Source organism: Stegodyphus dumicola, chromosome 12 (genome assembly GCF_044657685.1).
Source record: "Stegodyphus dumicola isolate Sdum_Otavi_A_Nest chromosome 12, ASM4465768v1".
Taxonomy (NCBI): domain Eukaryota; kingdom Metazoa; phylum Arthropoda; class Arachnida; order Araneae; family Eresidae; genus Stegodyphus; species Stegodyphus dumicola.
Window position 1 is genome coordinate 3,217,009 of NC_140779.1, and position 22,746 is coordinate 3,239,754.

Genomic DNA, 22,746 nt, shown 5'->3' on the forward strand with positions numbered 1-22,746 from the left:
GCTAATGCCGCAAGGCTAGTGCGTACCACTATCTTACTCAGTTGTGTTGTCAGTTGACAATTATATAACTAAACTTCTATCCATGACAGGTAAATCGTAAAAACCAATAAAATATTTATCTGCTATCTGTTAGTTAAAAATATGTTAATTAAAAAAAATTACCGCGAGTAGCGATGGACAAAGAGAATTTTCTTCACATCTTCAACTTGAAGAGACTTACTACTAATCATTAAAATAAAAAAAATGTTAATCTTTAAAAAGTAAATATCATTCATCGAAAGCTATTAAATAACGGATCGCAGCGGCAAGGCTCTAAATGTAAACATATAATACAGCGTAGACAAAACACGTTATGGGAAACATTACGTTCAGCAGCAGCTTTCAACAAAAATTAATATTATTTGCATTCTCATGTCAGTCGGCAGAAAAAATAAGAGGTAATACAAGAAATTAAATAAAACAAAACAAAAAAGAAAACTTATTATAACTATGTATGTGTAACTTGCGAAATTTCGAATATGTTTTACAATCTTATTAATCTTTAGAAATGAATTAGAAATTGCGTGATTAAATAACGAATTTCTTAACAATGCCAAAGAGATTTAAGAGTTTCATTTATAAAACGAAGAACTCCAAAGGGGTAATTTGCCCTGAAGGACTATTACTTTCGTTTTGGCATTTTACGTTGGCTCACTATACATTGGTGTGCAAAAATTAAGGACGAAGTAGAAACATTAGCATATCAGCTGAACGTAGAGGTAGAGGGGACAGAAAGACCAATCAGAAGATTAAGTAAGGTGATGTACGGTAGCACATGCGCAGATATGCAGGTAGACGTAATGGGGGAGTATCTGAGTAGTATAAAGCATGTTGTCGGTGTAAGATCAGTATTTCTGGCAAAGAGATTGCACGCCGTATAGCAGTTAAAATCACATCGAGTTGCTGCCTCCGCGAGAAATGGCGAATAATCAATCTGTTAGACGACATCTGGATGCTTTTACCCGAGGTCGAACCATTGGGAAGTTGGAGGAAGGCCGCAATGTGACAAGTGTGGCTGCAGACTTTGCTCACACCATCATTGCTCACAGAATCATTTCACGACTTTGGAGACAATTTCAAACTACAGGAACAACTATCCGGGGGTTTAGTAGTGGTCGTCCACGAGGATGCACACCCGCAGATGACTGGTATATTGCCTTACAGGCCAGAAGAAACAGGCGGCAGAGAGCGGGAGAAATCGCTAGACACACGACACAGGCGACTGGACGACACGGTAAAACGCGATATCGGTTGTAGTATATCGCGTTTTACCGTGGCCAGAAGACTGCATGGTGGTGGTCTGTTTGCACGACGCCCTGTACGGTGTGTACCTCTAACGCCTGCCCATGGAAGAAGGCGTTCTCTGTGGTGCCGGGAACACCGGAATTGGAGAGACAATGAATGGGGACGAGTACTCTTTACAGATGAGAGCAGATTCAGTCTGAGTAGCGATTCTCATCGCATACTCATCTGGAGATAGCGCGGAAGCCGCAATCATCCCTCGAACATCATTGAAAGGGACAGGTATGGAGGTGGCGGTGTTCTCGTTTGGGGAGGCATCATGCTTGGTAGTCGTACAGACCTTCACATCGTCGACGCAGGTTCAGTCAACGGGAACCATTATTGTAACGAGATTCTTCTTCCATATGTGCGTCTTTTTAGAGGCGCTATGGGTCCGCAGTTCCTTTTCATGGACGACAATGCACCATGTCATCGCACAGTAGCTGCCGAACAGCTCTTAGGGAGTGAGGATATTGAACGTATGGATTGGCCGGCATGATCTCCGGATCTCAATCTCATCGAGCATGTATGGGATTTTCTAGGCAGACGCTTGGCAGCTCGTACCTTACCACCAGTAACGATTCCGGAGCTTCGATTGGCGCTGCAAGGCGAATGGGCAGCAATGCCTCAACAACTCATTCACACCCTCATTCTCAGCATGGGCAGAATCTGTGAAACCTGCCTAGCAGTCAGGGGAGTCATATCCCCTATTAAAGACCGGATGTTTCTTGCTGGACACCCATCACAGGGATGTTTCGGCCTTCAGTCGCATTACGCTCCCTGCTACTTTTTCAATAAAGCTTCTTTTTATCCTTCTGATTTCTCTTTTAGTAAATGTTGCTTACAATACTCATGTCCTTACGTATTGGGGATCTTACAGTATTAAATGTGTTGATTTGGAAAGCTTTTCTACAAAGTTATATTGAAAAACCGTCTCGTCCTTAATTTTTGCACACCAGTGTAAATATCCGATTCACATTTCAAATTGTTGTCACCAAATATTATCACCCTGTATTATATTTAAAGAAATTAAATAATAAAGAATCTGCATAAATGTACGTATGATTCTCGCATTGTGATAATGAACATTGAGTGTTTAATTATTATCTCGACTTTTAAAGTCCTACGAAGATGGGAATAGTCGAAACGGATTCCCAGGAATTTTTGGAATCGGGAATAATACATTTAATGTTTGGAAATGTTATTTTTTAGTCCAAAGGGTCTTTGCCCCTGAGGAGCTATTGTTTTCGTTTTGGCATTTTGCGTTGAAATCTTAAAAAGGCTGTATCAATTTTCAAAGTGTTGCCACCCAATATTATCGCCCTGTATTATATTTGAAAACATTAAATAATGAAGAATCTGCATAAATGTAAGCATGTTTCTCAAATTGCGATAAAACAACGGTACCTAGAGCGATCCATTTTTGAATGACGTAATTCTATTGCGAATATGGGCATCTGGAAGCCCAAATTTGAAAATTGGAATTTGTTTTATTATCGATTTCATATTTTGTAAAACTTGAACGAAATTTTGATTAACAAACTCAAGTATTTCAAAGCGAGCCATGGCAACGTTGTACAGGAAAATTATTTTTATATCCAACGCGCGAGAGTGTGTATCGGAAATTCTAAAGATAGGCTCAATTAAAAATTATTTTGCGATATTGCTCTTGAACTGAATTTTATGGTTTAAGTGCGACGAACATGATATTTAATAAATAAAGGTAATTTTTAATAGTATAGACACTTTACAAATAACAAGCGAAAGTATATGTTGGATATAAAAGACACGTGACGGCCCAACTGAAGATTCTTATAATACAGATATATCTTAAAATTCACTTTTAATGCTGTCATCAATATTCGTTTATGACACATTTGAGGATTTAGTAAGTTGGCTGTTTGAAGTTTTATGAGTTGCAGACGTGCTTTAAAAACTTATCCTCATTCCCAATGAAGCATAAATCTGTCTAAACTCGTGTAACGAGAATATTATAATATGCCTCTCGACATAGATTCAAGTTTTGCTAAACGATAACAGATTATAATTAAATTATTATACTAATCTCTCTAACTCACGTTTAATACATTCTATTGAATTTAGAGTCAACGGAGAGGCCGTGTATGCATTATAATATATATTTTTACCCCAATGAAGTTTTTACGTTCAAAATCTCTTCAAGATTGTTGTAATGGGCACATCAATCACTGGCGTTCAGCGGTAATAACTAGTTCGCAAAGTTTAAACGAGAAAATTTTAGTTTATCTTTTAAATAATGCCTTAATATTATTAATTAATACTTGACGAATTTTAGGATAATCCTACTTCTTTATAACTTCTACATTTATTTTATTTTTTTTTTCAAAATAAGTAATATCTGATAATTGTTGAAATATCAAATTCATGCGGTTTAAAATACCTATATTTTATCATACTAAAACAATACTAAACCTCATTTTGTTATTTACACTCATGTCCCTAAATTAAGGATAATTTGGAGTCACGCGGAAATCGAACTCTAAAATAAATGTATCATCTGTAAAATCACTACACACATCTTCAAGAATCATATGCAAATTTCAGAAAGTAACCAGATGACACCGATGGTGCGTCACAATGACGAGAGTGTAAGAGAATGATATATAAAGAATACAGGCAAAGAAGTAAAATTGTTCGCAGGCGCTTTATAAGCATTTCAGTGCAATAACCGAATAGTTATGACACAAAGGACGCATTTCGATGAATTTTTACGTGGTAGAATTATCGGCTGTTTGGAATGTGGGCGTACCCAACTGGAAGTATCAGACGAACTTGGAATTGCCCAGAGTGTCATCTCCGGGCTTTGGCAACGATTCCAACATGATGGTAATCTGAGTAGAAGTAACAGCACAGGTCGGCCCAGAGTTACAACGCCGAATGAGGACCGGTATTTGGCAGTTACTGCCAAAAGAAACAGGCGGAGCACAGCCTCAGACCTGTCTCCTCAGCTCTCTTCAGCCACTGGTACGACAATTTCAAGGCAGACCGTGTACAGACGCTTAGGGCAGATTGGTCTATATGCTCGTAGACCTGTCAGATGCGTTCCACTTATTGCAACTCACTGTCGCCTGCGGTTAGCCTGGAGTAGAGAGTATGCATTATGTACACCGCAACAGTGGGTTTGTGTGATGTTTTCCGACGAGTCCAGGTTTAGCTTGCAGTCTGATTCTCGCCGGACTTTCATATGGTGAGCTCCAGGTACCCGTTACCACCAAGAAAACATCATTGAACGACACCGTTACGGTGGTGCAGGAGTGCTCGTTTGGGGTGGAATTATTCTGGATTCCAGAACAGACCTGCATGTTCAAATTGGAACCATTAGAAGCCAAATCCATCGGGACGTCATTCTGGAACAACATGTACGTTTATTTCGGGGCGCCATGGGCGCACAATTTGTATTTATGGACGACAACGCCCGTCCTCACCGTGCAAACATCGTAAGCGAATGCCTTCAATCGGAGGATATCACCCGTATGGACTCACCAGCATTCTCACCGGACTTGAATCCAGTAGAGTACGTGTGGGACATGCTTGGCCGAGGAGTTGCAGCCCGTCAACCTCCTCCTACATGTCTACCGGAACTTCGGAGAGCATTGCTTTTTGAGTGGTGTAATATCTCCCAAGATCAGATCGATAATTTGATACTCAGCATGCCTAGGCATTGTACGAACTGTATTGCATCGTCTGGGAGACATACAATGTATTAACAATCATACCAACCATGTAATATTGGTTTTTTGTAAATAGGTATTTTTTGTAATTTGCTCCAGGGAGAAAAAATCGCCAATTTTTTTAATAATATCAAACATATAGCATCTTTTTTTGCTCTTTACCTTTTGTTTAATAAATAAGCTTTACAAATGAGTCAAATTTGTTTTGCTTCTAACTCTTCCTTTGCCTGATTTTCCATTATCCTTAATTTATGGAGATGAGTGTAGTTCGCAAGGTTTAAACGAGAAAATTTTAGTTTATCTTTTAACTAAAGCCTTAATATTATTAATTATTACTTGACGAATTTTAGGATAATCCTATTCTTTATAACTTATATATTTATTTTTTTTTCAAAATAAATAATCTCTGATAATTGTTGAAATATCAAATTCATGCGGTTAAAAATACCTATATTTTGTCATACTAAAACAATACTAAACCTCATTTTGTTACTTATATTAACAACTTCTACGCAATGCATTAGCTCTACTGCGAATATATTCTGTATAAGAAAAATTTATTTTCTCTTAAATTCAAACATAATTTTATGAGGATTTATTTATATTTACTAAGTTATATACATTTGTTATTTTTACTGACTTTTTCCGCTACCGTTTTTTCTGCTACAATGCTAATTTCTATTTTGCGTGCATTCACATAAGGTAGAAAGAGTGATAGTATTTAAAGGAAAGTTTTAGATCGTAGAATCAGAGCGTGATCCGCCTGCAGAAGACTACGTTACCAGTTGAATTTGTTGGCATTATTTTATCTGAGGCGTTGCGTTAATCTCGTTTTTAGGCATGTCACGCAATATTAGATCTGAAGCACCATGTGCGTATTCCGTTGTTGCGTGCGTAGGGGTTCGTAATACACAGAATGCACAAGTTCGATAATAGGTTAATAAAAATTTATTTTAATTAAAAGAAATATTTTATAACTCTGGAACTTTCCACAGAAATATTCGTGCCAGAATTTACAGTATCACACAGTATAATCAGTACTACTAAGAACTACTAAGAACGTTAAACACAACGCAATGCAAGGCGCATCTACAGGGAAAGCTAGCTCCGATTTATCTCAGTTCACGCGGAACTACAACTCACAGCAACAATAACTAACAACAGAGATGCTCTCGCTTCGGCCTTTAATAGTTTTCAACCGGTCGCCAAGATATTTCTAGTACTTTCTACTTCTCAAAATTACTGGAAAGTAGTACGAAGGTGGAATTACGGTTACAGGTAACCTAGAGGTCAATTACATTTATTCAGTTATAATATTTATTACGGTAATACAAGGATTGGGCCCAAATGTCGCCAAATTCGGCGACTGTATGATTTCTCGCCAAATTTGGCGACAAAACAAATCGCCAAAACCGTTGTCACTTTGGCGATACCAAATTACTGAGATACCCATTTACTCAATGTTAAAGGCACTTGCCCCTGTTTTCTTACTTTCCCGGCATAGCTTACTTTTAAAATTTGTCTCGCGCTACATTACACAGAAAAACACAATTTTGCTTCTAATTCTACTAAAATTATTTATTTAAATACAGAATTTGTAACAATACTACCAAATTTGGGTCTGCATACTTCTCTAAACAAGATTTAAAATAAAAATGTATTAATTAATTGTATATTATTTCTTTAAAACAATGTTATTATGTACGCTGCGAAAAAACGGGAGGGGGGACAGTTATACATCTCTCGCTTTACTGGGCCGACTGACGAAATTCAACTTGCGTTTTACATGTCTCGAAAGCGCGACTTAGGATATATATTAGATATATATGCAGCATAATTCTAACATAGGTATTCTGACACAAAATCGGACTTTTTATGAAACGAGATGTCAGTTCTTTTTCGCATATCGTTGCTACGATTCAAATTATACCTAAATATTAAATTTTTGTGCGAAATTTACGAAGAAATTCAAAAATTTATCTTGGAGTATTTTTTTTTTAAGTTTTTGGTCAAGAACATGGCGAACTTCTTAATTTATAGCCACCACGTTTATAGGAGTCAGTTTGCCTTAGAAAGTCCTCCCCGAAGGCATCCCTCCCTTTAGGCAGATAGCCCTCGTGTGCTTTTAAATTATTAAATGATCCGATCCAATCCAATCCATACTTTCAAATAATTTCAACAAAGTGAGTAAATCACATTTGCCGTTATAATCGCTATTAAAAAAAAAAAAAAAAAAAAAAAAGGCTCTAGTGTAGAATTAGCTGCCCGTTCGATTAGCGACAATTATTTTTTTTAATTTTGGCAATGAAACCTCACCTCTGGTTACCATGATAAATTTAACTTTGTTTATGATAAATTTAACTTTGTTTTAGCTTCCTTATTTTATTTAAATGAAAATAGATTGATGTGTACATGGACAAATTTAAGGCAGTGCACAATACTTAGTTTGTGCAATTCTAAGATCTATTTTTAAGTGAAAACAGATCGATGGCAGAGTTTGGGCAATTCTTTGACTTCTTATTTTTGTTTTGTGTAGCGGCCATCTTGAAATTGTGCCTTCCTGGCGACGATCTTGGCGTCAAAAAAGAATCGTCAAAAAACAAGGGGCACCCAATTGTAAACTTTTACCGAAAAAGATGCCACATTTCAAAACGCTGTAATATGTAAATTCATCTATATCTTAGAAAATTTTGAATAAAAACCTCAAAATTTTTGCAGGTGGGCCTAGAAATACGTCTACCTCAAAATGATTTTAAACATTTTATAGGTTATATTAAAAATTTTTTTTTCGAAAAACTGATAAAAAAATTTTTAGATGTACAAATTTAAATAATAAATCATAAAACATGTACGAATTATATTTGGATTAAGCTTAAATTTCGAATTCTGGAAGAAGAAATCTTGTAAGTTTAATAAAAAAGAAATATTAATAAATTATATCAAATTCAATTAACATGGAGAAGCTGAAATCATGAGAGCTAATGTTTTAAAAATTCTCGTGCGATTTTTACAAATATTGTTAATTATTTTTGGTATAATTTTAGTTACAGAATCGAAATATGGAAAAAAATTGGCATGTCATTTCAGAAAAAAGTCCGATTTTCTGTCAAAACACCTATGTTAGAACTATGCTATATATAAATCGGTACTTACGTATTATCGCAACCAGGTTGGCGCGATTTGTAAGTTTGAGTAAAAAAGTATGAATAGAAAGAAAATGTACATTTATTAATTACAGATAATTTTTAATAGAGTTTTTTATATTATTTTGTTTTAAAATATAAAATAGCAATTAAACCCTTCCGGTTTCGAATTTGAATAAGTTGCAGAATTATTTTTTCGGCGGAAATCTTTTGGTTATTGCTTTTAACACTGATTGAAAACCGTCTTCGCCATTAACAGCTTGAGCTTGGCGCCATATAAATTCGATAAAGTAAACTCTTTACACCAATAATAAATGAAGCGCACCGCTGTCACAAATGAAATTCGGCTACCTTCAAACCAATTTCCGGTTCTCACACCCAAATGTTGATTGCACTCTTCGACGTTACATTTCCAGAAGATTTGCTTTCCAAAATACAGTTTCATTTTATGAGTATTTTTACAAATACGTTTGTTCGGTATAATTCCATATTCCTGCAACAATTCAACAGCATCTTTTTCACTCGCAGGCAGATCCCACTTTACGAAAAACTACGTATAACACGTAGGGTTGCCGTAAGTAGGGTCGCCAAATTTGGCGTGAGTACAATATCACTTGATAATCCAAATATTACCCTATGACATGGCACATCACGATGGGACTAATCTGCATCACAGAATTTAGAGTAGGGTCGCCAAATTTGGCGATTTATGCGAATTTTGGCCTGGTTGCGTTAATACGTAAGTACCTATAAATCTAATATATATCTCTAATATATATCCCAAGTCGCTTTTTCGAGACATGAAAAACGCAAATTAAATTTCGTCAATTGGCCCCCTTAGAACGGGAGATCTAGAACTGTTACTTTTTTTTTCGCAGTGTACAGCAATGTTTCTGAGAAGTGACTACCGTTTAAAATGAAGTTTGCGATTCTATTTGACTATGACATTACAAGCTAAAGTTGTAACTGGAATTAAGACGCCATTCGTGCGTTAAAGTTATTTTAGTGGCAAGTCAAGAGTAAGGTTTAGATCTGTTTTATGTATTACGCTTTATTTTAGTTCGAAAAGGTTTCTGTTCTTCGTGCGAGCTGGCAGCTGGTTTGTTTCATCTTCAATTAAATCCTGTTAAGTCTGCATGGACTTCCACTTTGTGCTATTTCAAATGGTATTACACAGGTGACAACGCGAGATCAGACGATTAAAAAGTAACTTGCTGGTACTTACGTATTAACGCAACCAGGCCAAAATTCGCATAAATTGCCAAATTTGGCGACCCTACTTACGGCAACCCTACCTGTTATACGTAGTTTTGTAAAAAGAGCATGTGGATATTCACAAAATTTTTCTGCATTTTCGTGCAAATTTTTGTAATTTATGAGAAAATAGCAGTGTAGATGGATAAAGTCAAGAGTGTGCGCAATGCCATTTTTGTGCAATTCTGGGATTTTTTTAGGTAAAAATAAGTCGACGTGTACATGGTTATGGCGAATACGGTTTTCAATCAGTGCTAAAAGCAATAGCCAAAAGATTTCCGCCGAAAATATAATTCTGCAACTTATTCAAATTCGAAACCGGAAGGGTTTAATTGCTATTTGATATTTTAAAACAAAATAATATAAAAAATTGTATTAAAAATTATCTGTAATTAATAAATGTACATTTTCTTTCTATTCATACTTTTTACTCGAACTTACAAATCGCTCCAGCCTGGTTGCGATCATACGTAAGTACCAACTTGCTTAATAATTCTGAGTTAGCAACAGAAGTGCTGTAAAAATATAATGTGGAAATTTAATGCATAAGCGGATAAGAATATTAGATTAAGTAAAATATTGGAGTTACGTAATATTTCTACGTATTCTGATTTTTTGAATTTTATAATATAATTAAGAAAAATTTCGTCCTGTAAATAACATATGCACTGCGGAAAAAAAAATAAATATGGACAGTTCTATATCTCCCGTTCTACTGGGACGATTGACAAAATTCAAATTGCGTTTTTATGTCTCGAAAGTGCGACTTATGATATATATTAGATTTATATATAGCATTGTTCTAACAACATTTTTTGACACAAAACAACAATTTTTATAATTTTGACACAAAATCGGACTTTTTCTGAAATAACATACCAATTGTTTTCCATATTTGCAGAAATCCAACTTATTTTACAGAAATCCAACTGAGGAATAAATGCTCTATTGAGGTTAGTTCATCGCTTAGAATGCCAATGCCAATTAATTAATTAAGATCCGAAGAACTTTTGAACAATCACAAAATCACTTGATAATCCAAATATCTCTTTTACTAGATGATTGCCCTATGGCATGGCACATCACAATGGGACTTATCTGCACTTCACAATTTTGATGACAACGCTTGCACTTTTAATAGAAATCTAGCTGAGAAATAAATGCTCTGTTCATGACAGTTCATCACTGAAAATGCCAATTAGAGAAGATGCGGATAACTTTTGAAGAATCACAATATCACATGATAATCCAAATTATCTCTCTATTACTCGTTGATTGACATATGGCATGGCACATCACGATGGGACTAATCTGCACAACACAATTTTGATGACAACGCTTGCACTTTTAATAGAAATCTAGCAGAGAAATAAATTCTCTGTTCATGACAGTTCATCACTGAAAATGCCAATTAGAGACGATGCGGATAACTTTTGAAGAATCACAATATCACATGATAATCCAAATTATCTCTCTATTACTCGTTGATTGACATATGGCATGTCACATCACGGTGGGACTAATCTGCATCCCACAATTTCGATGACAACGCGTTATACTTTTAATAGAAATTCAGCTGAGAAGTAAATGTTCTATTGATGACAGTTCGTTACTGAAAATGCCAATTAAGTAGAGAAGATACGGAGAACTTTTGAAGAATCACAATATCACTTGATAATCCAAATATTACCCTATGACATGGCACATCACGATGGGACTAATCTGCAACACAGAATTTTAATGACGACGGGTTACATTTTTAACAGAAGCAGCTAAGCAAAAGACATCCTTAAGGCAGAGAAAGAGGGAGCGTACTTTGGAACTTTGGGGTTATACTGTTTTTTTAGCAGACGATTTATTAGGCTGCTCTTGCCATTTCCTTGATGTATCCCAATGAAGGGCCTCATAGTTGTGATTTCGTAGAGTGATTTTCTTCCGTGGACGTATATCTTGAAGGGGAAGAGGAGGGATAGTTGGATTGCAAAGGTATTTATACTAAAATTTTTCTTCAATATGATTGGCTAAAACTTTTAGGCAATGCAGAAGTTTTAAGATGGCATATTGCAGAATTAGTTTTCAAATGTGTCGCGGTTTCGTGAAAGTTATTACTAGCAAGGAAGCCAAATTAAAAATGAGCAATTAAGAGGCTTTTTAAATTATAATTTTTATTTATATATTTTTATCTCACATATATATATAGCATAAATCCCCCCCCGCTGTGTTTGTATTTTAGCATTAACTAGTGTTATAACAACAGGATGTTTTATAAAAACGAATAAACTGTTTTCGCTTTATTTCTTACTGGAAGATTTCATTTGATATACATCCAGTTTGGAGGGTCTGCAGCCTATTAATGACGTATACCGAGACACCACTGTATTTCTATTTTGATTGAGCAAAATTAACAATGTGTCCTGTAGATATAATTTTACGTATGTAAAGCGCGGTGATTAAAATTTGATTTTATTAATCTGGAAAGGATTTTAAAGAACTAGATTTAAACTCGTACATAAATATTACATAAAATTACATATAAACATATTACATATAAACATAAATATTACAGTTTGTTTATTATTATGTGTATTGATGTACACATAATAGATGAAATTATTATGGGTATAAAAATAAACTCATAATTCTTATAAATAAATCTAATCAGACTTGCGTAGAATTTAAATTAAGTAAATGTATACGTAACTCCGGAGAATATTGTACTGGGATTTAATAATTTTTCATTTCTAATTAAAGTGGTACTGATCACCATATTGTTACGAAAGACGGGCAGAATATATTCAGTTATAAACATAAATATTACAGTTTGTTTATTATTATGTGTATTGATGTACACATAATAGATGTAATTATTATGGGTATAAAAATAAACTCATAATTCTTATAAATAAATCTAATCAGACTTGCGTAGAATTCAAATTAAGTAAATGTATACGTAACTCCGGAGAATATTGTACTGGGATTTAATAATTTTTCATTTTTAATTAAAGTGGTACTGATCACCATTTTGTTACGAAAGACGGGCAGAATATATTCAGTTACATTAAAATACAATGTTTGATGCTTTAATGTGATTAAACCGAAACGCCACATAAACTACAGTAACATGCTGCAGGGCATATCAGGTAGATATCTGGCTGAAGCACTAGTGCTGGTGGTGATGCGTTTTGAATTTCCTTAATGAATCTGGAGGTGATGTGTTTTCAACTTCATTAATGAAAAAATGTTTAGTTCTGTAGGTTCTTATTCTTTAAGAACCTATTCTAATTTGTAGTGGAAAGTGACCATACGTGAAGTTATAACACAGAGTGAAGAGGTACATGAAGCAATTTATAAGATTTACATCCGCTTCAGCATTAAAATTTTATTTCTTTGTGCGAAGTAAAGCAAGTATTGTAATCTCGAAAATGTTCGGGTATCTATTTCAACGAAAATATCCATTTTGACCGCTATCAAATGAAATTTAACGATGTTTTTGGGTGACATCTATACGTAAGGACTCATGTCACCCAAATTTAATAACGTACGTAAGGATTACAGAGTTCATACACATTTCTACACACGGAAATTAAGTACTTTTAAGGACCATTAATGAAAAAAATTAAAGGACTTATGAGCAAATGGGAACTGAATATATTCAATTAAAAATATTATTCTATGCCTGAATTTCACTTTTGTAATACCATCCTAAAAATAAAATAGATCCCTAAGTAGTATGCATTATTACTAAACATGAATTAACTAACATAATTATTAATAAGTTTGAGAATAAAATAAGCTTCATGCAGTTTATCAAGTAGCGGGAAATATTTTACACTTATAATAGTTGGAAATATTTGAAAGAAGATAAGTGACATTTACGTTTTACTAATAGTTAGCTTTATGCTAACTTTTTTTTTTTTTTATATGTCTTATTTTGTCACATACTTGGTCAGTCTAGAGGTTTAGCAAATAATAGGGAGATTTTATGTCAAACGGCATAGGTTAAAACGAGAAGTGAGATCATAATCAGCATGATTCATAACAAAAGTCTGAATGTTGTGCCTCTGCTGCTTGTCTATATAGAGACCTTCTGATTGGAACAAACTTGAAAGGCCTGATGTAGGCACGGTTGGCAAGTGTTGAAAGTTAGTCAGGCTCTGCTTAATGCAATTAATGTCATAGCTTTGCATAGAGTTCCAGGTGTAGCCCAGTTAATATACTTTAAAGCTCTAATAAGCCATTAAAGCACCAGATGTGATAAGTTGTTTTATATACAACTCTCAGTAGATGCAAAGAATTAGTTTTACTTGAATTTTTACATTTTTGTGTTTTATCTTGTGACCACAGTGAGTATTAATGAAAGACAATAACTCGCTTTAATATGTAGAGATAATTTTTAAGGGTAACAGTTAGTTATAAATAATTAAATTAGGTAATTAGATAACCTTAGTCATTATGAATTTACATGGCCACTACTAAATTTTATTTTTTAACAATATATGTTAAAAAAAGCCCTATTAAAATAAAAAGGAAGGGAAGGAATAAAGGGAAGGAAAAAGTGTAAAATTAATTTTATAGAAAAAAACTGATGCATATTCTGAGAATTTTGAATAATTTAAGGCAATTACATGGGAAAAACGCTTACTATGAAAAAATTAAAAAAAAAGACATTTTAACTAATTACATAGCTAATTTTGCTTTTGAGCTGTTTAGTAAATTATGCTTTATAGCTACATACCGTGTTTATTTTTCAGATTTAAAATATTGTATAATAAGTTGCCAAAATGAAACTTTATTACATGACAGCAAAAAATAAAATTTTTTTTATTTTAATGTTATTTTTTAAATATAATTCTAATATATTACCACTATTTTAATGAAATTTATCAATGTTATGATAAATTTTATGTCAAATAATTATTAAATGTTATCAAAAATTTTATGTCATGTCATTTTATAATCAATGTTATGTCAAATAAGAAAAGTTATGAACAATGTTATGATGCTTAAAAAAAATCGCCGAAAAATTCTCAGATCTCGGAATTAAAAATTTTTTATAGAAACTGATCTTAAAAATTGCCAAAATGTTGACAAGTTGTCAAATTTAGAAACATTTACTAAAAGAATTCACAACACCAAAAGTGAAAAGTTGTTTAAGAGCTCTTTATTAGAAAAAAATGAATTTTGAAATGCTTATGGTTCACTTCTCGCTTAGAAACTCGAGTATCCCATCATCAGAAATAGAAACAAATTATAACCCATGAACCCATTCAAAAGATAACCATATACATCAATGAATTGGCAAAAATATTCCTCCAAAATGCTAATTCACACTCAAAATGGCAGTCGTAAAAACAAATAGAAATTTCAGATGATTAAAATTAAGGACTTCTACTGATTTTGGCCAAAATTAAGAACTTTTAAGACTTAAGGACCAAAAACCGATTTAAAAAATTTAAGGACTTTTAAGGACCGTACGAACCCTGGGATTATAAAACTGATTTAAAATAGATTCAGAAGAGAATTTTTCGTGACGTCTGTACGTACGTATGTATGAATGGATGGATCTCGCATAACTCAAAATAGCATAGCCTCTGAACGTTGAGATTTTGTGTATAGGACTGCTATAACATGTAGTTGTGCAATCGGCGGCACCAAAAAACTATATATGAAATAATAGCAAGGAGATAACGGAGCAGTGTTGATGCGTACGTAGATCCATACTAAAAATGGAGAATTCTGATTGCGTAGACTTCGTAGTATCTAAAAAACTTGGCAATCGAGGCAGTTTTAATACCAATTTTATTTGCAACTGACTTTTTGTGGCCACAATCACTTGGAACTCTAGGTGTACCTATTCACAAAACATTTACATTTGATATTATTGAGACAGCAAGTTAAGACAGTGAATTGACATCCTAGCAGGGCAGAGAGCGAAGCTGAAGTGCGTAGTTGTCCGATATGTAAGCACACGAAGAGAAAGGTTTTGGTTTAAAGATTCAGTTCCCAATTATTACGTCTTCAGCGTGGATTGCGCAGGCCATGTAAAAAGGAATGATCTAGAAATAACCAATCGAGAGAAGTTGTTACGATTGTTAGAACAGAGAGGAAGAATTAAAGTTTTTGATTCACATATTTTTCAGCTTACATATATATATGTAATAATAAAATTCCATAGTCAAGAATACACTTAAAATTCTAGCTGTATATTCTTTTCATTTTTAATGGCGACGGTCTTTTATTTAAAAGTACATGGAATTAAATCCACAGCCCCTTAGTCAAGTTCTTTTTCCCGCCTTTTCTACACGTACAGTTATAGAATGTTCTGGAAATATTTAAAGCGAACTGGATTGGCTGACGAGGCTGACGTCATTTCTTGGAAGCTCCGCCTTTCCAGAGGCTATAAAAGGACTCGTAAAGGAATATCGAAAGCTTTTTCCTGAATGTCACGATGCAGTAAACTTCATACAAAAAGTTATTAGTAATTCTTTGTATTTACTCCGGATATCTGATTTTGTAACTGCTATTTCTCCTGAATAATAATAAATGGATCCTGTTTTTATTTTAAAACTTATCGTCTGATAATTTAAGCTACGACTAAAGCTGGTACATCACATATATGTAAAATATAAAAAATACGATGGCTTCGCTTTACGAGAAATTGCAACCTCTAACTTTCCGCAATTTCTCGATCTTTCCCCTAGTACTTTCGAGAACAATCTGCCACGTTACGTAATCGCTGATATAAATGAAGATTTCGCGCCATTTTGTTTTTTCTGGCTGTTCCCTGGCATCGCACCTTGCGCTGCTCTATCTCTTCTTCCCTTTGTTAGAATAGTTATGATGTCGAAAGCTTAAATTTAACCTTATCTTAATTTAAATCATTATTGGATATGTAGTTTTTGGAAAATCTGAAAAAATAACAACTTGTCATTTTTATGTGAATAAAGATATGGAGTTTTAAAATTTAAATTCTTCTATTTCATCATTTCTGCTGTTTTCCGCTCCGAAATGACCACACCCGGACTCTGATGTGACCAGATTGTCAAGTTTCATTGATATGCACGACTGCCAGAATAATAATAATAATAATATATATATATATATATAGCCCCACTCCGTTGCTTGGCTTCGTGAGCTCAGTTTCTTAATATTCTGATTTGTTGGTAAAGGTAAATTGTGCACTTTTTGCTTTAAAAATGATTGACTTATCTTCTGCTTAAGATTTTTATGCCTTTAGGTAATCTGCATGCAATAGTTGTAGAATTAACAGTTTAAAAGCTGTTTAAGTGCGGCTAAGCCTAATGGAACAGCCATATTTGTTGACATTTGAAACTTAGAACAGTGAATTAAGTCAATTTCTGCACCTTCAGTGTCTTTTTGTCGAATGGGACTAAAAGTAAACTTTCAGTTTTGTGCACCAAAACTTCATCTTGCACCTGCTCGAATAGCTTGTTTTTTCTTAAAACTTTAATATTAATTGCAAAAATTGTTTTTTTGAATTATTTTAACTATATTTGGCATTGTATATTTTTCAATTTTTAATCAAGATATTTTGAGATTTTTATGTATTTTTGCCTTGCCGCGAATGAGAACTGAATTAATTGAATGAGAAAGATATCTCCAGTGATATTTGAGGAAATGAGTTTAAATAAAGTGTAGCAAAAAATGCGAGTAATTTAATATTCCGGTACAAGGAAGTCACATGGTGTACACATCAAAATTTTTTTATGAAACTTCCCACAGTCAATTCATAAAAATGCGTATTATTTCATTTCATAAATGTTTTTCATTATGGAAAAGTGTCAAGATACTCTCACAGATAGTGAGAAGTCTTAAGTTCGTAATCCGTTTCACATTTACATAGCTTGAGAAAACATAATGCAACGATTTCTTTCATCAAGAATCAAAATTTAGGTAAAATTATCGGCACTTAGCCTTCTGAACTATTCAGCTGCCGGTAGGCTGCAGACAAAATTTTATATATTATTTTCAAAGATCCTTTATCCATAGTATAAAATATAAATATTTTATATTGCATTTTAAAATAACATTTATTAAAAAAAAAGCGAAACCAGTGCTGTTATAGTTTGAGATTTACCGCTAAACTCCGTTTTATTGGGATTCGCAGACGAAATTTAATTTCTTTACAGCCGATACAAGATAATAATCTGCCACTATTGAAGATTTTAATGGAATAATCCTTCTTGGTTTCTGCCATCAGAGAAAATACTTCCACATGGACTGTCTGAGAACGGCAGGTATGGCAACTGCAAAGCGTTAAAAGCGTGCCTTACAGCTCCTATCCTCTCTTGACAGCCTTCGAATACCGAGACAACCACTCTTAGAGGCCAACATGTCCGGACAAGAAAGATTAAGGGCCGTGCTGTCCTCCGGTGTATAGAGTGACACTTTCAATCCAACCAGTTGAATTCCGGCTCTTGATGCATCGCCGAACAATGTCGTGCTTAAGCCGACCCGTTTGATATACTGTCTTTCTTGTAGTAGAAATTTTTTTTCGCTTTGCTTCTCCTTCTCTCTGCGGTTTTTTTCTTCTGATATCGGAGGAAAATGGAAAATAAAGAGTACTTTTTAAGGTTATTTAGGCTTCAACGTTGGTGAAAGCTGGGCAACCGGGAAACAAAATGATACCGAAAATGATACCAGATTTAATAACCTAGTATAAAAACTATTAAAAAGTCATTAAAAAGACACTAAAGGAACTCAAAATAATTTTATGACTTTGGACAAAGTCAAGAAACAAACAAAAAATCCTCTGTTGGCTTAATAAAACAAGAATTAATATATTTAGAATATAATTATGTCTAGATGTCTAGAATATAATTAGTCCCCACTGTAATTATTAATATTTTAGAAATTAAATAAAGTAGAAAAACGAATTTTAAAATTCTTCTTTCCCCATTTAACAAAACAAGAAACAAAGAAAAATATTGGTTGTTATTAAAAAAGGATACAATTTTAAGTCACTTAATTTCTAATACATATGTCAGGTTTATTTAATATAGATTGAATTAAGGAGTAAATTCACTTACGCTATTTTTTACACTAAACAAATAAACTAAACAAGTAAATTTTTCAAATACAAAATTTACAGTAATGTAACCTTAACCCTTTTAGTTTCAATGGGTTATATAAGTCCCAGTAGACGTCTAAAGAAGCCTAGAAGGAACTACACGCATCAATTTACTACGTAGTTGATGACCCACTGGTAGTAGGCACCATTTCTAAAATATCCACTAAAAAATTGTCGCGCGCATCTTCTTATAAAGGCTTAGTGAATTTGTTTATTATAGGGCGAGCATGTCTAGGTAATTGACTTTAATGCATATTAGAAATTTTTACATGTTGACATTTTCATAGAATATTGAATTGTGTCGTCCGGTTTTTCCCCCGTCTTTTGTCACAAAAGCAAAACTAAAAATACCTGCGCAGGAAAACGTCAATTAGAAATTTTAAGCTGCATGGAAGGACCTTAAATGCTATGCCTCATATCACTATTAACCTTGCTGTTTCTGAAACCGAATATTTTCTATGTCGTGATGAAATTTCTCCGCCCCAAGCAGATGACTGTCGTGTAAAGGCATTAGGTATTTTTTGGAAGCGATGAAGATGAAAAATGAGCAATCGCCTCCGCCGGGAATCGAACCACAGACCTCTGGAATACCGGCCCAGCGTGCAGAACCACTAAACCACGAAGGCACGCTAAGAAGGTGGGAGAAATACCTTATCTCAAAATCATGAGCAAAACACCAAGTTTCACCCCCAATGGCAGTTTAGTCAAAACAATTATCCTTTTTCCTTACTCTAGAACAAAACGTTATTGCTGTTCTTTGCTTAACATTCCAATTTATACGTCAATAGAAGTTCAAATTTTTGCCCTTAAGCAGCTTATACTTTAGGCAAAAGAAAGTTGAGATGTTATTGTACGAAATGCTGTCAATAGCCACTCGTGAAGTTGGTTAGAATATGTGAAAAATTTAGCCAAAACACTTTGAATGCGCACTGTATATGTCTAACTTTATACAGCATGCAAACTATAGCAAAACTGTATACAACAAGCAAACTTTATACAAGAATAATCAAGCTTTATACATCAAGCAAGCTATGCACCAAGCAAGTTTTTGTAGTGCTGAAGTGCAATGCAGACATTTCTCCGAAGACCGGGTATTATTGCAACATATTAGTGAAAACATGGTAACATAAAGTAATTCAACTGCCGCAATATAGAGTTTAGATTTACAGAGGATTTGATGAACTTTATAAATCGTAATAGAACAACAATACTGGGAATTTTGGTTTCATGTTTTTGACTGCATTTCTGTTTTAATCTGTGTTTTATCTTTTAACTGTCTTTTTGTTTGTCTATTTTGGGTGTGCTGCGTTAACCATGAGGCCCATTATTATCGGCCAGGAGGGCTGCGACACACTAGTATTACACTACATTGCAATAAGCAAGCAAATATCTGCTGATATAATTTTAATCTAAAATTCAATTTGCAGCTTATCCTTGCGTTGTTTACAGCAGTAGCATTACGTTAACTTGTTTTGACTTAATCGGTAATGAACTTTCATTAGTTCCCAAAATGTTTCTCATTTTTTTTTCGCCTCGTTTTCCTTCCTAACTTCTGTCGCTCAATTGTGATGCCGTTTTCTTCGTAGCTCCCACAAATCTCCATTACGCTTTTGTTGATCCGCGCCAGTAGCACCACTGACGTAATGATGATCAATGGTTCCGCCTAATAGCGAGGATCAGTGGTGCGGGGAACTTCCGGAATGTTCCACGAATGATGCGAGTGGGCCCTTAATGGAACAGAGTGGGGCAGGATCCCAGAAAACGGCTGTAAATTTGGAATAATTTGACGCGGGAGAAGGGACTTTTGAAGTACAGCCCCTCGGGACTGACGATTTAAATCCAGGATTACGGTGGATCGTGTTCGGGATAGTTGTATTGAAGGTGATGAGTTACAGTCATTCCAGTTTCGGATCACATTCGGTTTCCATTGCGGCGGCTGAGTTGATTTGTAGAATGGGTTCCTGTTCCAAGGAAAGGGTTGTAGGAAGAGAAAGTTTCTTTCTCGATGGCCATTCTACACGAATAGATTCTGATGGATTTATAAGTTTTATTCCGATTATAGATTAAAACTATACAATTAACTGAACGGCAAAGAGACCATTAAAAAAATCTGAAAGGTTTCAAATTTTAAATTAGTCCAAAGGACGGTTTATTTAACGTTTTGTTTGTTACCTTTATTTATTAACTATATATTATTTTCTATATTCTTCGCCCTTAAAACATATTATTTAACACACACACACACATATATATATATTAAACATTATTATGTTTAATATTTAATAATTTAACATATATATATATTAATTGAAAAAGAAAATGTAAAGCTAACAAGTAATTAGACGTAAGAACTATTTGGTCTTAAAAATTTTTGCGCATAAGGCTGCAAAAATATATGAAATAATAGTAGGCAGAAACATTGCAGCGATCTTGCTAAAAAGTTACCAGGAGCTGTAGCTCCACGAAATATTTTAACGCAGTATTACAAATATAAGAAGAAATTTGTCTGGAAAAACTATATTAACGCCTTTATTTATTAATATTTTTCGCACTTAAAACATAAAATTCAGTTCAACAACAATATCCCCAAATAATTTTAAAATGAGAATATCTTTAGAATTTCTGATACACAGTTCCTCGCGCTGGAGATAAAAAGGTTCAACCCCCCCCAATAGACTGTTGCCACTGCTCGCTCTTAAATCGTTGAGTTGTAGAGACATTAGATATATTTTTGGATGCAGGAAAGATGAAAAATAGCAACCGCCTTCGCCGGGAATCGAACCACAGACCTCTGGAATACCGGCCCAGCGTGCAGAACCACTACACCACGAAGGACGCTAGGAAAGCGGGAGGAATACCTTATATACTCCCCTTTTTAAAGGGCGACTAGGGTTTTAGGGAACCTAATCGCCAAATCCTGGGTGCGGAGAATCATCATCCACAACCCTTTTAGTTCGGGCGCCACTTGTCAAGTCATTAGGTTAATTCGAAGCAGAACAAGATGAAAAATAAGCAATCGCCTTCGCCGGGAATCGAACCACGGACCTCTGGAATACCGGTCCAGCGTGCAGAACCACTACACCACGAAGGCACGCTAGGGAAGCGGAAGAAATACCTTATAAATTTAAGTAAAATCTATAAAATTCAGTATTTGATAACGTAGGCCAAATACTTGGACAGCAAAATAATTATATATCCGAGTCCAAATAACACAAATAATGATAATGGTTAATTCAAATAAAAATGATTAATGGAGAAGTTAAAGAAACAAAACTTCGTGTTTATTTGATTACGGCAAAGCACACGAGGGCCATCTGTTTGATGGGGAGGGATGCCTGTGGAGGAATTTCTAAGGGGAGCTGTCTGGTGTACTCGTTACACATAGGAATAGCCACGAAAACGCCCATGTAGCCAGCCCATTTGCGGGATTCGAACTTCGGACCGAACTACGAGTGTTAAGTGATTTTACCACTCGGCCGCTGGTGGGCCCTGCGTTTATGAATATCATACTCATTCTTGTTGATTTAACTTCTCCAATAATTGTTATATATATATATTAAAAATTCCCAAGTTTAATTTCCAGTGGAAAGAAATTCTCGAAGATTAATACAATCAAATATTTTGAAGCTTGGACAGTATGCCACTTCATTTTTTGAAAGTATCAAAATACCTCAATTAATTTTCTATGTAATTTAGCTCTCTTTTTTATAACTAGAAAAATCAATATCATATGTCATGTTGAGCTTGTGCTTTTATTCCGTTATTATATTCTTTAACAGCAAAAGTATCCGCAATCCAAAACTCATCCACTCGACAGGTATCGATTGCATACAAGACAATTACAGAAAGATTCTTCTATTACTTCCTTCGCAGAGCATTCCACAGAACGTGAGAGTTTTATAGGTTGAAGCCTTAGTTCTTTTTCTCAAATCATTTTCTGCTTTTGAAATCCCTGTGTGTGTTTTTGATTGTTCTTAATTTCGTACCTGTAACTGAAATGTTCCAAATCATGAAATTTAGAAATAGGCTTGGTGGTGCAAACATGCGAAGTTTAAGAATTATTTTCAGGACTTTTTCTGTACTTATTTCGATCGATTTAGTTATCTTTATTTCAAATTTCCATTGTTGCAATTTATTCTATAAAGTTTACTTTTCCTTTATTAAGAATCAACGCTATTATCACTTATATCCGAGACAAAAATCACATCGATGTTTAGAAAGAAGGAGA

The 22,746-nt window shown here is 34.3% G+C and overlaps 1 non-coding gene across 1 annotated transcript; it reads right to left on the reverse strand.

The window, feature by feature from the left end:
* Positions 1-21,535: 21,535 nt before the first annotated feature.
* On the reverse strand, positions 21,536-21,609 carry TRNAT-GGU (transfer RNA threonine (anticodon GGU)). Its single transcript has one exon. It is a non-coding gene; the product is annotated as a tRNA-Thr (tRNA).
* Between the last annotated feature and the right edge of the window lie 1,137 nt (positions 21,610-22,746).